Source organism: Pinus tabuliformis, chromosome 5_2 (genome assembly GCF_031772625.1).
Source record: "Pinus tabuliformis cultivar Carrire ecotype Pingquan chromosome 5_2, CPIR1, whole genome shotgun sequence".
NCBI classification, from domain to species: domain Eukaryota; kingdom Viridiplantae; phylum Streptophyta; class Pinopsida; order Pinales; family Pinaceae; genus Pinus; species Pinus tabuliformis.
In genome coordinates this window covers 219,334,332-219,352,715 of record NC_142306.1, presented here as the reverse complement: position 1 = coordinate 219,352,715, position 18,384 = coordinate 219,334,332, and positions in this window count along the sequence as shown.

Here is an 18,384-nt window from a genome sequence, read left to right as displayed (position 1 = left end):
TCAGAGAAGTGTGTGCTTCTCTAATTATCTTTACTCTCTCAGTTTGTGGAATGCATAACTTCCCACAATGGTATAAGAGTCGGTCCTTTACATGATAATCCAATTCTTCTACTCTTTTTCCTTGGCTTAAAGCTGCATATACATCTTTAAAGTCTATATCTTGAGCATACTATTCAATGTAGCTTTCATGTAGCACAGAATTATGCTTAAGTATAGTAGATTCATTTATAATGGGTCTAGATAACATGTCTGCAGCTTTATAATGTATGCCCTTTTTATATCTGATGACTAAATGAAACTGTTGTAGAAACCCCATCCATCTGTAGTGTCTTGATTGCTGCAACTTAGTTTGGGAGTGTAGATATTGAAGTGGTTGATGATCAGTTTGTATTACTGTCTCTTTGCCCATTAAGTAATGTTTCCACTTTTTCACACTCTGTACTAATGCATACAATTCTTTATCATATGTAGGATAGTTAACTACTGCAGAATTAAATGTCTCATAATGATAACATATGGGTTTATCGTGCTGTGTCAACACTACTCCCATGGCATAGTCACTGGCATCTGTTTGGATCTGAAATGGTCTTTGAAGATCAGGCAGTACTAGTACAGGTGATGTACTAATCTTTTCTTTCAAGCTGTCGAAGGCTTTCTGCTATTTGCCTCCCCACTAAAACACCTTATTCAATCCTGTCAAAGCATGTAAGGGCGCTGCAATTGAGGAGAAGTTAGAGATGAACTTCCTCCAATACTGTGTTGCCCCTAAGAAGCTTCTCACTTCTATAGAAGATTTGGGTTTAGGCCAGTTTACAATGACTGCCACTTTAGAGGGATCTATTTTCAATTCACCACCCCCTACTATATGACCCAAATAGTTTAGAGATGTTTTGCCAAATTCACATTTTGAGAGTTTAACATGAAGTTTTTCTCTTTTCAAAACATATAATGTCTACTTAACATGCTTTAAGTGTTCTTCCCACATTTTACTAAAAATCAAAATGAAATCCAGATACACAATAACAAAATCATCAAGAAAAGGTCTGAGTACATCATTCATTAATCTCATGAAAGTAGCAGGAGCATTAGTTAAGCCAAAAGGAATAACCAGCCATTCATACAATCCCTGCTTTGTTTTGAAAGCAGTCTTCCATTCATCTTGTTCTACAAATATGACCTAATGGTATCCACTGTGCAAGTCTAGCTTGGAAAAATAAACAACTTCTTTCAATTGATCCAAAAGATCATTTATGCGAGGAAGGGGATAACAATTTTTATTGTTATCTTATTCAGTGCTCAGTAATCAATGCACATTCTCCACGAGCCATCTTTCTTTCTCACCAAAATGATTGGTGACCCACATGGTGACGTGCTAGGTCTGATGAACCCTTTCTCGAGCAACTCCTGCACCTGCTTCTTGATTTCAACATTCTCTAAAACAGACAACCTGTATATTCCAATGTTAGGCAATGAAGCATCTTGCTGCAAAATAATATCATGTACTATTTCCTTTTTGGGTGGCAGACCTTTAGGTTCTTGAAACAAGATATCATACTCTGAAACAACCTTTTCTAAATCAGCTTGATGTTTAGCATTACAACCCTCAAATACATTGGTTTTATCAGGTTTATTGCCCTTTATAACCATCAGTAAGAATTGTTTACATGAATTTATCATTCGTTTCATCTGCCTTGAGTTTATGAGAGTATAATTATTCTTGAGCTCATGAGCTCTTACAAAGTATTTGATTCTGTCTTTAACATGTAGATACTTGTTCTCAGCTCTATAGAAAATAGCTTTTCTATCATACAAGTAAAGACTTCTTAAAATAATTCCACATATATCCAAAGGAATTATGTCTAACTCAACCTCATCGACGAGTGCTAACCCAAAAGAAAACTTGAGTTTGCACTGTCTAGTCACTTGTAGTTGTGCCTTATCATTCAACCATCCTAATGGGTATGGTTTCTTGTGAGGTGTTGTTACTAATCCCAACTTCTTTACAATTGCTTTAGAAATTAAATTTACTTGTGAGCCACTATCAAACAAAGTATTAATCTTTTGATGTTTGGAAATAACCCAAATATGGAAAAGCTCATGTATTTTTCTCTCATTTTCTTCATCAATAATAGATTGAGCAGAATTACTAGTAGATGCTTCAAAATTCTTAACTTTTATACCTGTAGCTGCAATAGTTGTTTCATCTCCTGAGTCTGACCCCAAATCTTTCTGAATAACTGCACCAGTCTTCTTCTTCTTGCCCTTGAACTTCTTAGGTCTCAGCTCTGGATGCAAAATCCAACAGTGCTCATCATCATGCCCATCCTTTTTACAGTGAGCGCATGAAGCTTTGCTCTTCTGTGCAGTATTAGCCTTCCTTGCATTCCATTTCTACTTTCTTTTCTCCTTGCTCTTGCTTGCAGTGGGTTGGGATGGTCCCCCAACTTCTAGATTTCCATTCTTTCCTCTAGCTTCTAGATGAGTAGCTTGTATAGATACTTCATCTATACTGGTGGGATTAAACATGAGGATGGTATGCCTCATGTAGCTGTGTAGACCACCAATGTACTTCAAAAGAGTCTCTGGTGAGTCTAATGAGATTCCTAGAATCAATGCTCTCTTTAAATTCTTGAGTATACCCTTCCACACTTTTCCCTTTCAACTGTCAAAGATTTTGCCAACTCATCATGGCTTGTTGCATGTAGGCCAATGGATTAAACTACTTTTTGATTGCAGAAACAAATTCACTCCAGATAGAGATAGTCTTACCATGTCTATTCATATCATCTTAGGTCCTGCCTTCCCACCAAACCAAGGCAGTGCCTCCTAGGTGTAGGCTTGCCAGCTGAATCTTTCTCTTGTCTAAATCAATACTCTGCACTCTGCAATAAACATCAATTTTTCTAATCCAATTGTCCAACTTTTCAGCATTCAACTCTCCATCATATATAGGTAAATCAAATTTAACATCTAGTTTGATCAAAGATGCTTTCTTTTTGTGTTCAGGGCTATTAGGAGGTGTGAGAAATCTTTCCTCTTTCCCTTTTGCTTTTGAGTGATCATGGAAATGAGACTCATCTTCTCCTTTGTCTTTCTTTAAGCCTGATGAATCTTCCTCCTTGTGCTTTCTAAAGTCCCTATACATTTCTTCTACTATGGACATTATGGCTAGGAAACTATCTATGAATTGAGGGTCTAGTCCTACAGAACCTTCTTCTAACATTGTCTTCCAAGGATAGACTCTCCCAATTTCACGATTAGTTTCGACCAACTCTCCTTCTCCTAATTTGAGCTTTGATCTAGTTAGCATTCAAAAACTAAACCAACACAAGCTTGTCTAACCTTAACAGACTAGAGCTCTGATACCACTTGATCTGAAAATCACTCTTGAGTGACCTCAGTTAATTAATTATTGAATGAAGATATTATAGACTCATGTGCTGGTGTGTGTGTCCATGTTATTTTATGCAATGGATCAATCAGATTGCAAAATACACAGGCACTGCAAATAGAAAACAACAGAGAAACACAACAAGCAAATACAAGAACACAACAAATTAATAAGGAGTTCACCCTATCCTCCAGGGCTACATCTCTGGTTTAGCTTTTAGTGGTGGCCTTCTTTTATTGTGTCTTTAAAGTAGAGAATTACAATGAGGAGCTCAATTTGAGTCTCCTAAAATAGAATTGCTTGGCAGGGTGGTTCTTGGACTCCCCAAGCCACTAGAGTGCACAGACTCTTTTCCTTACTAGCTCTTGACCTCTCTGGTCTTCAATGGAAGGAGCCTAATGTGGTGCTGAATTCCTGATAGATCCTCTCAGGGATGCCTGATGCTGCCTTGTATTGCAGGTCATCTCGGCCCTCTGTCTTTCTACTCTTTGCTTCACTGTCTCTTCTTTCTCTGTCTTTGTCTTCTTCTTTCCTCGGTTCTTCATCTCGGTGTCCTCTCTCTGTCTTTTGTTCTCTGTTCATGGCTTTAAAGCTAGTCGCTCTCATGACTGCTCGCTTCCTCTCCTGTCCCCCATTGGGTTGCATGTTGTTGCTTGCTTGGAGTTCCCTGTCTCTGCATCTTCATCAACGACTCACAGGAAGTGGCCACCTGTCCTCCTACGAATTGTGCCAGCTTTTCCTCGTCGATTGGGATCTTCGGTTACATTGGGAAATGAATCGTCTGCCACCTCAGCGGTCAAATTAGACCTCAAATCCTTATACATCGCAGCTCAATCCCATGTTAAATCTAGTAATTTCATCGGGCACGATCTCAGCCATTAGATCTGGAGCCCCCAGATCCGATGCCATTCACTTATTTTGCACAGTTGACTTGCTCGATCGTTAGTGTGTGATGAGTGGTGGTTTTCTCTCTCCTTCACTTGCCACACGTCGGGTGCTCAATGGAATCACTCACTCTTCTTTAATTTTGGTTACCGCCCAAGGGTGCCCTCGATAAATACCGTCGTTTTTGGAGTGCGGGTCTCGCCTTTAGCCTTTAGCACTTTTCCCACAGTTTTCTCGACTTCCATGTGACCGAGTGTTCGGGGCCTCTCCTTCTCGAGGTGTTTTTCCCAGCAATGCGCAAATCGTGCATTAGAAACTTCCCCATTTTCCCGATCCGGGCTTCCCAGGTGCTAGTTTGGCCTCCTGCGTAGTCTCCATGGGCCTCGGTTAGTGCACTTTGACTGAGGTCCTCGTCGTTCCTCGCTGGCTGTGAACTGCCACTGTTAAGGGGTCTTCCTGATTGCTCTATGCTCTTGAATTAGAAGTTTTGTCCCAATTTGATACAGTCATGGTGCTTTGATTATTCTTCATGGATCCAATTCAGATCAGCTATCAAGAATAGCCCACACACATTTGAATGGACTCTCTCTAGAATAGACTCTTCTCGATTGTCTCTATCTCCAAAGGAAGACTTGGTGTATTTTGCCAAAGTACAACCCTTGCATGTATCAACTTTCTCAAGCGTACCTTTGGGAAGTCGGTAGAGATTTTCTGTAATATATTTAAAGTCCAATGATGCAAGTGGCTGAATCTCCTATGCCACAACTTGTTGACATCTCGGCTCAACATATTTTCCTCTTTTGAATTCAAAGAAACATAATCTTCTACCTCTATCTTATAGAGATTCTGAACTCGAATCCCTATATTCTTTACTTGACCTGTGGCTATGTGTCGAAGGAATGCCTTTCCTTTCAAAAAGATCACATCATAGCCTCTATCCTCAAGAATGGCAAAGGATACCAAGTTCTTCATTATTCTGGGTACATGCATAATGTTATTCAAGGTGAGTGGAGCTGCATGCACCCTCTGAAAAGTAATAGTGCCCACACTAGTAACACTATACTTACCGTCATCACCCATCTCGATATGAATCTTGAAATATTTCTCCTCCAGTTCACTGAATACCTCTTTGTCGCCAGTCATGTGGAATGAAGCTCCACTGCCTAACTACCAGACACCTCCCATCATTGAATACACCATGCATGCAATGAGGGAAAAATCCAATTCGAATTGGGAGGCTAAAACCTCACCCACTACTCCTCCTGAGGATTTCTCCTTGGGATTATTCAATTGACAATTTGTAGCAAAGTAACCCATCTTGTGACAATGAAAGCATTTAACTTTCGTCATGTCCTTCTTCTTACCTCCATGATAAGAATCTAATTTGGAACGAGATATTTTACCTTTCCCATTCCTCACCTTAATCGCTAAGGCACAATTCTCTTCATGATTAGTCTTCGATGAATAGCCATCCTTGGTCTTCCTCCTGATCTCATCTTGCTTCAGATCCAACCATAGTCATTCCCAATCTAGTAGCTTCTCCTGACCATTAACAAAGTCCTGATAACTATGCCAACTCTTTGGGAGTCCAAGAAGATCAAGGCTCACCATATCCTCCTTGAAAACTATGATTCCAACACTTCCAAGTTCATTCCGACATTGAGTGAACTTGGTAAAGTACTTTGGATTCTTCTAGCCTTTCTCCATCTTGATTTTATGAAGTTTATCCTTCAATTCCAACTTCCTTTGATCACTGCTATTCTGATACAAGTTTGCCAATGTTTTCCACATAGCATGTAGAGTTTCCTTGCCATGGAGACACAAGACAATATGGTCTCAAACTCCCTCGAGGATTATCCACCTTGGCTTCATCACACACTTCTTCCATTCGGCCAAGTTCTGTGCATCTGTAGCTACTGACTTGAGGACTTCTTGATCAATGAATTCCTTCAAGCCATTATCTTCTAGCACAACGTCCATCCTGTCCCTCTAGGGTATAAAATTTGAGCTTCCTTCCAAGGCATACTCAAGCCTCAACCCATGGAATGCCACTTGTTGATCCTGAAGTATGTATGCAAATTTGACTTTCACCTGTAACCCAGAAAATCAAAACTTCGAAATCTTCTCTAGAGAGCTGATTTTAAATCAGTGATATCTCCCTCATTCGAACTCCAATTCGGCTAATTATTTTTTTGAATTTGGGTATCATTTCCAAAGGAATCCATATCTGTAATTTGTATCTAAAAGTTTTCCACAAAAATTCCTAGATATTCTCTACAATTCTTGGTCCAAAAAACAGTCTTGCTTTGATACCATGTAGAAAATCATGTATATCCACAGGCTAAAGCAATTTTCTAAAGCAAGATACAAGAATGTACTTCTACTCTTTACAATAGAAGCCCATAAACATCAACCATGAAATAATCAACAGAGTAAGAGAATCAAAGGAACATAACACAATAAATATCCAGGGAAATCCACAACTCAAAACCCCACTATCTGTCTTGTATTAATCTAGAAAATCAAGATGAAATTACAATTCTTGTTCTCTCTAGAACAATCCCAACACTCAGAAAATTCAATCTCCAACTCATAAGAAATCTCAAGGCCAAATATTAGCCTCTTCACAAGCTCTCCAAGTCTTTATTCCAATGTGTAATTCCTATGTAGGATAGCTTGTATTTAAAGGGAAATAAAGCCTCTAAAAATAGTTCCATCCCTCAAGAATTTCTTCCTGAATTCATACATTGTTAGTGCAATTGAGGAACATCAAAAACAAATAGTACATTGTCCCTGCACTCTAGTCTCAACTGGGTCTTTCTCATAGTTGACATGCATGAGTTTCTGATGAGTAAATATTCAGTTAACTAGAGTAGCACTGGTGGAGTTCATCACTGTCACCATTGATTGTTAACTCACTATTAGTTCTCTCAATCAGTTTGAGAACTAATTCAACTGAACTGACTCACGAAACCAAGTCTTCTATTTTACAACTCACAATTAACTCACATTGGGCTCCTAAAAAGTAGGGAGAACATATACATGACTTCCAAAAAACTTCCAGCTCGAATTTCCTAAGTTAAGTAAGTTTAATAAACTTAACTTAACTATTCTATGCTGCTATGAGAATAGAATTCGAATTTAATTCACAGTTTAATTCAAGGAAAAATTAAACTAGAATTTCTTGTTGCCATTTCTCAACAGATGGAATGTAGGATGAGTGGTAAGGGAGGGATGGAATGTAAAACTAGAAACATGATTACTAGTGATACCTAGAAACAGACACTTGGTGAAGTCCTGACTCCAAATCTAAGCTCGTAGCAAATAATTGATCAATGTCTAAGCTTTGTCCATAAGCATCACATCCCTATTCCTTCAAAATAATTTTTCCCTATCTAAATCAAATACATATTTGTATATGGAATTCTTTAGAAATAACATAAATTTCATATATCTAGGACCATAATTAATTTCAAAAATAAATTAGGATGGTTTCTTTATACATAGAAACTTGTTTTCACATAGAATGTGTAGGCACCTCGACAATGTCTTAGATCGAGGGTTGTCACCCTAATTCAAAATCTCTCCATTTAAGTTGTTTCCCTACAATAGATTAAGGGGGTAGACCCTACAGAAACAAAATCAAGAAGGACCATTTGGGAACCAACCAATCTGAAAGACACAGTTGGGTGGCCAAATACTTGTTTTGATTTAACAACACTTAAATGATTTGATTTAAACAATTGATACGAGTGCATTATGGAGTCAACTATCTTGCTAGGAAATTTAGGACCAAGTACAAGATGGAAAACTACTACTACGGAAAATGTTGTTATGATGAAAAGAGATGCAAGATGCGATTAGAAAAGGTATAAGTGAGTAGTGTTGAGGTAAGATCGTTTAAGTCTCAAGTACTTAGTATTGATTAAATTTATGACAAGAGAGAGACAATCTTATACAAGACAAAGTGCCAAATATCTCAAGTGCCAATAAGATACACAAGATATCCAAGATGACCACAAGATATATGCTCTTAAATAAAGATCACTAATAGGCCAAAAATTTATAATAACCACACGACAATAAATATATTAATATGAAGAAAGAGAACTAAAGAATTCATCCAATTTATGGTTCAATGACAATTTATCAATAAGATTATCAATGCTACCTAGAGACAATTAGGATTCTTCCAAGATAATTCCAATGACAATTAAATTCAAACCATCCAATTATCTTCAGAATACTCAATATTATGAAAATCGAGTAAATCACTTTCAATTCTACTTAGCTCAAAGAGAATTATATTTCAATGCAATTACCATTGACAAAGGCACGAGAAATGCTTTAGAAAGATAAATATTGACTATTCCCAACTTAACTGTTCTTTAGGGAAGCAAGCTTATATATGTGATTTTGAAGTACGAAAACAAGATACAATAGACACTTAGACTCGAATCCAAAATCCAAAAAACAACTAAAAATTGTTGATGTAATCTATGCAAACAACTGCCCTTATAAATGAAACAAAAGCACTTATTTTCAGAGATGATATCTATGACAACAATTATTTTTCAGAGACAATAAGAGCACCAAAAAAGAAAAATATTTATGAAAACAAAGAAATTCTTGCTACAAACAAATATATCAGTCCTCTAAAAACTTATGACAATCACCTTCACAATGATGTTAGAGCACTTAATTTTAAGAAAAAAAAATTAGGACAACAGTAAGAAAAAATTTAGGACAATAAGAAACAAATGTTATGACAACAACAATATGACAATGAAAACAATAAGCTATCAATTCTATCTTTATGCCAAATTTACTGAAAATTTTCCAAACTTTCCCACGTGAATTATCAAAAATTTTCAGACTCTTATGATGTGATTTCCAGAATTATATCAGATCTGATATGCTTATTGCAGTCATCAATTAAAATATGAAATAGGCTTAATGTTGGACTCTAAAATCAAGAAATTAATTCCTTAATGTAGTAGAAAACTTAGGAATTGATTTTAGGATAACCCATATGAAATTTTTCCACTATTATATTTCAAACTTCAGAAACATAATTATTTGGAGATAATAGTCACTCGAAAATGTAGATCTAGGCCAAATTTTTGATACCCATCAAACATAAGTGACTTATTAACGTATTTAACATTTTTTCAATTAATTTCAAACCACTTAGATGTGTTTTTCACCATTATTAGAAAGTTATATGACTATTGTAGTGAAAAATTAGGAAAAAGATGGTTTAGAGATCAAACACTTAGGCCCTAGGCCTTGAAGATCACTTGCCGAAGCTGCCAAAAAAACTTCATGTAACACCCCCTCCTCCCAGGTCCACCGAAGCAGCGAACCAGCTAGGAAAACATGTGATGAGAGAGGTTACTATAAGGGATTCAATCTCCTTGGTGACCTTAAGGAAATGGAATCGATGAAACTCATCAAATAGAAGTCATCCACATCAGCAATTGCACCCGAGGAGACATGGCAGCCACTCAGACAGCTTGTCCCTGAGTCCCACTGATGATTTAAGCCTTTTAACCTAATGTCTCTCTCATGTTGTAGACAATACAATGAACAACAACTCAAATTCACTCTCATAGGCCTTTGTGGCAACGACTGTGGACCTTTTGGAGAAGACCTGTGCCAACGACCCCGAGATTTGAGACACTTTTCTAGACTAGACTTTTGACCTATGCCTAGAACTTGCTGCAACCTTCATAATCATACAAACACATGGTAACAATATTTAATACTAAAAATAAACCTCACGATTAGGCCTGACCATCCCCAACCAAGACTGGCATTCTGTCAAACACTTGGCATCAATGCAACCTACAGGTCTAGCATACAAGACAGAGCATAAATGACCAAAATAAGTTATGAAATATAACCAGAAGGATCACCTTCTTCTCTATTGGACTATTATATCATCAATTAGGTCTTGCACCCATACATTTAAAAACTACAAGTAAATACATGAAATAACCATGATATGAACCAATCAGATAATCATGCTTATAACCAGCATTAAACCATATAAATATCAAAGATATGAAAACCTTTAAATCAACATATAAACAAGTACAAAAGTAAGATAACTTAGCTTTTATTAATCATAGGAAAATATGTCTAGGTTTGGGATTTCCACGTACCACCCGACCATAGACATGGTTGAACCAAATCTCTCTTTCAGTCAGTCAGCTGCGTGCCATATTATAAGCATGAATGTTGAATCTCATAGAACAACCAATCCAAGAACAACCACGGGAATCCAGAGGTTAAACCACCTCCACCCTCATCAAATCGTGATCACACCAAAATCGATGCTCCGATCACAATAGATTTGAACTTGGAATGCCATCCGGAATCCATCACTATCCTTGAGGATTTTTTTGTCTCTTTGTCTCTTAGGCTTTACCGCAATCCAATCCTAAATCACTAGGCCCTATACCGAGACCAGTCTCTCACGCTTTAGTGAAATCCAAACTTGAATCACTAGGCCCTAAACTAAGACTTCTCCCTCAGGCTTTACCATATATCCTGCCAAAACCAATCAAGGGAGTCTTAGGCCTTTGGGAATGAACTTGTTGCAGTGGCTACAACCACGCTCCAATTTTTTTCCTTCACTTTGTTTTGGAGCCTCCCTCCTTAAAATCATATCAGTTATCCTGCACTGATAAGGTACTTGTTCTTATTTTATTTTATCCATCACTTAACACTTGTGTTCACTTACTTGTTTCATCGACCAATCATAAGCTAACCCAACAATTGATTCACATCCAGTCATTAGGTTATTTGGAAAAACTGCACAATCCTAGATGGCGATCTGTCTTCCCCTCAGGAATTGCACAGAGTAGCTGAGCAACTTCGCTGCACTCAAAAAATGGGCAGAGCAAGACAACCCACACTACTCTTCCAAAATGATGAGATCAGGCCAGCTCCGCAGAAATGATTAGAGCATGCTAGTAGCATTGCTCTGGAAAATTGTGTAGAGCTAGCCATCTAGCCAGGGCCATTGAGCCCAGAAATGATGTAGAATATTTTCCCTCAGTGACTGTCTATTGCATGTGCTGGTAGGTTGCTCGGTTATCTCCAGAACTGTGCAATCCTTCCTTACATGACAAGCAACCTTTCCTAAAAATGAAAAAAATAAAAAAGCAAAAAAAATATCCCTAGAGTTTAGGGATCTATTTTTAGCAGTGAGAGTTACATGAAAAGTCGATTTTAGAAACTCCCTGCCAAGTTTTGTTTTTCCTAGATTTGTAGCATGTGCATCATAAACCATAACTTAGTCAAATCTATTTAAATGATGCCTAAGGGCTCATTCTTCACATTCAATCTTGGATCTCTGGCATTCCCAAGGCATCTAGGAACCTTTAGCACAGTCGACACAAATTTTCCAGGTAAGTTTTTCTTTTCATGCCTTTTGCCACTTTTTCTATCACTTTTTTATTTCTTGGCTTGTATGAGTGTTTTTTTCCTTCTTTTATTGAATGAATGATGGTGTTTCAATATGTTTTAACTCGTAGAAGTGTTGTTTCAAGTTTTGCATTTCGTTTCCTTAGTATCACATGCATAACATTGTTCTCTCTAACAGTCGTCGTTGCAGTGACTCTCTTCATGAGATTCATGGTTTTGTCATTTGACTAATTTCTTCACTTGCTTGAATTGCATGCATGTTTATTCACTCAGATCTACCTCAACTTTGCACACACATTCAATCCTTCGGATTTTCAGGTTACCCTTAGGAAGATCTAGGCTCCCTTGTACCAGATCTTGTTTCTCTCAGTATATAATTGGCATTCTCAGCATTCAAGGCACTACCTTTCCTCCAGGAATTGTACAAATGTTTCCCCCACTGGCTCCCACTTATGCTCTGCACAATCCTAAGAGGTAGTTCCCGAGTCCTACCCACTAGAACTGCACATTGCGTAGTTTCGGCTAGCATCCCAACGTAACTTATCTGCACATTATGTAGTTTTAGTCAATAGTAAACATCACTAGCCTTTGCATTGCGTAGTTCCAGTGTACACTCTGCCTCTCTAGCAGCTAAGAGTGAGCAATGAATAGTTTGAGCCAATAGTCTGCCAGCCTTCCCGAGTCAATGTTGCGCAATCTTTCCGAGCAGTCACTAGACTTTTATTTCTTGATATATTCTCAAATTGCTTTATATTTTTAAGTTAACATTGTCTTTTCGTGAGTGTATTCTATATCTCTAGGTACCACAGGTTTTTGAGTAGCTTCTTAGTAGTACATGTATCATGTCTTGCAAGAGAGTTGGATCAAAAGACACAGTTGAAAGCAATATTGGAGATGTGGTTGAGCAGGGGTCTATGAGCTTGCTCATGTACACAAACACACACTTTTTCATTGAGAAAGACATCACGATCACATGGCAAGACATCAACACTATTTTTGCAGCCATCTTTGAGGAGAATCCGGAGGAGGGACAAGTCTATGTCAATATTCATAACTCAGGATTATATAAGGTTTCATGTAGGTATCCCACCTTCCCATGCACAAATGTGATCCACTGGATTGTATCAAACACCTGAGATGAAGATAATGAGTAATGTTAGTGGAGTATAGCTTGCTTCTTTCAAGACAAAAGATTATCAGCAGATGTACCATTTTCCATAGCTGGTGAATAGGATGAACGCACCATTCTACAGTCCCAACAATAGCACGAATACAAGAGACATCTTGAAGAATTGGGTAAGGAAGCCATCAAAGTCCAGGACGACACCCAACCAAATCTACAAGACGAAGACACTCAGGAAGGATTATCAATTCTTAGTCACATTTTCATGCCGCTTGTATGGCCAAGGGAGTACGGAGACCTTCCCGCAAAGTTGGGTTGCTATTTTGGATTAGCTAGAAAGCGAAGGGAAACCTTTCAAATGGTTTGACATGTTGGGGCTTTAGCTAAAAGTGGATGTATCCAATGCCTGGAGTCTGCCCAAGGATCAACAAATAAGATTCTTCATGTCTTCCTAACTTCTTGATCCAATCTATGCCTGTCAACAATTTCCTGGCATGGGTTGAGCATGGACACCTTCAGAGAATGCTATGAATATATATTGCAAGTTTCTCTCAAACTGCAGCTACCGAGGAGTCATGTCTAGAATATCTGACTACTTCATTTCCCCTCTGTACACAATGATATTTTACCAAGATCCGCCTTGCATGTCCCAAGCAGCAATGGAGGTGTTGCTAAACATTGTAGATTGGTACACCTCACTCGATGGCACCTTCATCACGATGTACAGTGTGGAGAAAGATCTGCATGTGTTGACAATTTTTCCACAGACAAGATGGTCATCCAGGAGGTTGCACCACATCTTGACAGGGTTATCAGCTCAATTGCATAGGAAGAAGAAGGCACCATGGCCAATGCTTCCTTTGTGACTTGGGTTCTATGTGATCTTGAGTTTGAAATAAGTGGATGTCAAGGTCGAGGACTTCAAGAATTTTAAGTTCGACACCAAGAAATTCAATACGTATGATCCACATGGCTTATGAAGGGAACATTGTGTGAGAGTGTACTATTCTTGGATCCACGGGACGTGTCATTGGCTAGAGGAACACCCATGGAGATATTTAATAATGCCTCTAGGCTCAATGAACCATTCAACATGGAAGTAGAGTGGCTAGCAACACTCAAGGTAGTAGCACCATAGGGAGAAGAAACAACAATAGCAGCAAGTAACAAACCTATGCAAGACAAAGGCAAGAGGAAGATTTTCAAAAATAGAGAGATGGAGAAAAGCTACAAGTTTAAGGAAGACCCAATTGTGGAAAGAGTAGCTTTGGAGATAGATGAAAAGAGGTGACATCGCGAGAGAAGAGTAGCATAAAGAAATAGGGAGAAGAAAAGACTGGAAGAAGTAGAGAGGAAGTTGTAGGTAGTAGAGCAGAAGCTCAAAGAAGAAAAAGAGTTGTGCAGAAGAGAGAAGGAAGTGCAGCATGAACAAGAATAGTAACAAGAAAGGAGGAAGTGCAAGGTGCACAAACAATACAAACTGCACCAATACAGGTTGAAGACTCTAAACCAACAACAGATGAGGAACATGGTGAGAAGCCATAGGAATAGAAACTTTCTCCGCATGATGAACTGATAGTAGAACAGATGGACATGGATATGGAGCAACCGAAACAGGATCATGACACTAACCTCATGCCAAAAGCAACCAAGGTCACCCGATAGGCTTCACCAGCTCCAGCAGGAGAGTAAGTGCTGAGAGAACAAAGGGATACCATTCTCCTGTTATGTGTGAAGCCTGATTATCTTCTGTATCCAAAGGTATTGCTACATTGGACCCCAGTTTCGTTGCCGCCCGTAAAATATTCACTGCAGGGGGGGTCCAAGGGGGGGGCGGCTGTGACCTTTGGGGAGCCCCCCCCCTGGCAGGGGGTTTCGGGGGCAGCGCCCCTGAAGCTAAGAATAGATGTAAAATTGCCTTGTAAAAGTATAGTAATTTCTAGTCAATCTGGGCCGTTCATTAGGCAGAGATATGACGTAGAAGTTATGTTTAATTTAGGGTTTTTTTGCCCTAGAAGGCAACCCCTCACTATATATGAGGGAATTGTATTGCGTCTATGTAGATTTGTATTCTGAGTGACAGAGAGAGAGGAGATTGAGAGAGAAGAGGGTGTTACAGTGGATCTGCTATAGGTTGTATCTCTTCAGTTTGCTGGATAATAAAAGGAAGGACTGGTTGTTTCTCTGTGGACATAGCCCAAACTGGGTGAACCACGTATATCTGTGTCTCTCTTGTTTTATGTGTTTTCTATGTTTATATTTCTGTAATATTTTATGTGTTCCATTGCTCTATAATATATAATTTTCTAACAACTAGTATCAGAGCCGAAGCTCTATTTGGCTGATAAACTCACAAGAAATAAGGGTTCCTCGTTCAAGTGGGAGCAATGGTGGAAGATGGTAAGTTTAGGGTCGAGAAATTTAATGACCAAAACTTCTCGCTGTGGAAGATGCAGATGGAAGATTATCTTTATCAGAAAGATCTATACCTACCATTGGGCGGAAAAACAAAGATGCCAACAGGTATGACAGATGAAGAATGGAACCTTCTCGATAGAAAGGCACTCGGAACAGTACGGTTGTGCCTTGCAGCATTGGTTTCCTTCAACATTTTGAAGGAAACAATGACGGAGGGTTTGATTAAGGCATTGGCGAAACTATATGAAAAACCCTCGGCCTCAAATAAGGTATTTCTTATGAAGCATTTATTTAATATGAAGATGTCGGAAGGTGGATATGTTGCAGACCATTTAAATGATTTTAATATTGTTACAAGTCAGTTAAGTTCTGTAGGGGTAAACTTTGATGATGAAGTTAGAGCTCTATTATTCTTGTGCTCATTGCTAGAATGTTGGAATGGTTTAGTAATGGCCATTAGTAACTCTATTTCTAGATCTAGTACTTTAAAGTTTGATGATGTTGTCAGTGCTATCCTTAGCGAGGAAATGCGACGGAAAAGCTCCGGTGAGACATCGGGTAATGCTTTGAGTGTAGAGTCTAGGGGAAGAAAAATGGAAAGAGGAAAGAGCTCAGGATATTGCAGTAAATCAAGGAAAGGCAGATCCAAGTCCAGATCGGGGATAGTCTATTGGAAATGTGGAAAGAAAGGACACCTAAAGAAGGATTGTAGATCTCGGAAGGGAAAAGAAAGAGACGCACAACAAGAAAACAATCATGAAGCAAATGTGACATGTGAGGTGTTACAAGATGCTTTGATTCTTTCTTTCGAAACTATCACTGATTCCTGGGTGATAGATTTAGGGGCCTCATTCCATGCCACACCTAATAAGAAATATTTTCATGACTATGTTCAAGGAGATTTTGGATAAGTCCGTTTGGGTGATGATAAACCCTGTAAAATTGTTGGAATGGGTAAGGTTCTTGTAAAACAGTATTCATAATCAGATCTCCTAAGTTTCCTGGCAACTTTGACAAAAAAGAAACTTTTTGAGTAATATCATTAAACAGATTAGCTTTAAAGACTTTAGCCATAAATTCTTTACCAAATTGATCTAAATATTTTAGATCTTTAAGTTCCATGCGGCTAAGGTCAGTCAATAGCTGTTTCTTTTCATCTTTTGGTTCTGGAATGAATTGAGTTTTTAACAGCATTTCAAATGTAGCTAATCCTGCTTCCATGACTGCTATTCTTTCTGCCTCTGATCCTGCCATCCACCAATCAAACACTATTCCTGCCATCCTCTTTTCAGCTAAGATCATGATAGACACATTGTCTAATCTTGTTGTGACCTGCATCTGATATAAGGCTCCTATCCAGATTCTAATAGACTCACCAGGATTGGATGAGTTATCTAGATCTAGAATGTAACCACAGTATAACCGACTTATGAATAGATACCATCGACAACTCATCGATGAGTACGAGCCATCTGCCGGATCGTCCGAAGAAGATTTATGGGAGACAAGGAGCCCCACAGGACCTTGGTAAAAGAAGATCGTAGCATAAGAATCTCTTTTCAAATGGACATAAAGAATTAAATTGAGGTAAAGATGATGCAATTTGTTTACCTCTATTTGTCCTCTCTGATACTGCTGTTTCTTCTGATCCTTCTTCAGAAATTGATTCTGAGTCTGAATCATCTTCTGTCTCACTTGATGACTCAATAGTTGAAGAACTTTCTATATCACTATAGTGCTGTTCACTATAAAAATCATCATCAGAACAATTTGTACAAATATTCATTTTCTGTACAGGTTCTTCATCTTCATTATCTGAAACTTCTGTAAGAATATATACATCAGAAATTTCTTCATCTGATTCTACCACAGACCAATCATCTTGAAATTCTTCAATATCTATACAAGCTTTAAGTTTACTAGATGATTTCTGGGGACACTTTCTGGCAAAATGTCCTTCCTTTTTACAAATGAAACAACAATTGTTGTTTCTTGGAGCTGTTCTCTTTTTCAAATATCTGAATTTTCTGAAAGGTCTCTTTGGGTTCGATACTCTTTTGGGTTTGTATCTACCATACCTTTTATATTTCTTTTTCTTTGATTTAAAAGGCGTCCATGGTAATACAGTCCTGCAGACATCTGAACTCGGGGTGATGTCATGCGCCTTCTTCTGCCAACACAAATATTTGACCTTTTCTGACACTCTAAACAGAAGATCAACCCAATAAACTTGTTCTAAACTTCTCATTTGAACCTCAAGATCTTTCATAATCAGATCTCCTAAGTTTCCTGGCAACTTTGACAAAAAAGAAACTTTTTGAGCAATATCATTAAACAGATTAGCTTTAAAGACTTTAGCCATAAATTCTTTACCAAATTGATCTAAATATTTTAGATCTTTAAGTTCCATGCGGCTAAGGTCAATCAATAGCTGTTTCTTTTCATCTTTTGGTTCTAGAATGAATTGAGTTTTTAACAGCATTTCAAATGTAGCTAATCATGCTTCCATGACTGCTATTCTTTCTGCCTCTGATCCTGCCATCCACCAATCAAACACTATTCCTGCCATCCTCTTTTCAGCTAAGATCATGATAGACACATTGTCTAATCTTGTTGTGACCTGCATCTGATATAAGGCTCCTATCCAGATTCTAATAGACTCACCAGGATTGGATGAGTTATCTAGATCTAGAATGTAACCACTAGAATTTGTAGCAAACAGATCTTCTTCAACTCTAGGGTACTTAGCTTCTCTCAGGATGTGAGCTTTATTTTGATTCTTTATTGATGGCATAATAAAGGATGGAAATTTTATTGCAGCTTGTTCTAAAGACATGACTTCCTTTTTTGATTCGAAAGGTTTTTCTGCTTTGAACGTTCTAGAAGAACCACTGGTTAACTTTCCAGTGTCTCTGGAAGTCCCTTCTCCATCACTTGTTTCTGGTACTTCTTCCTCTAAATCCCAGTAATTTGGGGCTGTCATATCTACATGAAATTTTGGGATTTTCTTACCTTTCTTCTTCATTTTTCTTTTTCTTCTTTCCTCTTTTTCTCTCTTCTCTTCTTGTTGCTCTTCATACAACAATTTTAAATTTTCATTTATCAGATCTGCTTGTTGTCCTAAATTGTCTAG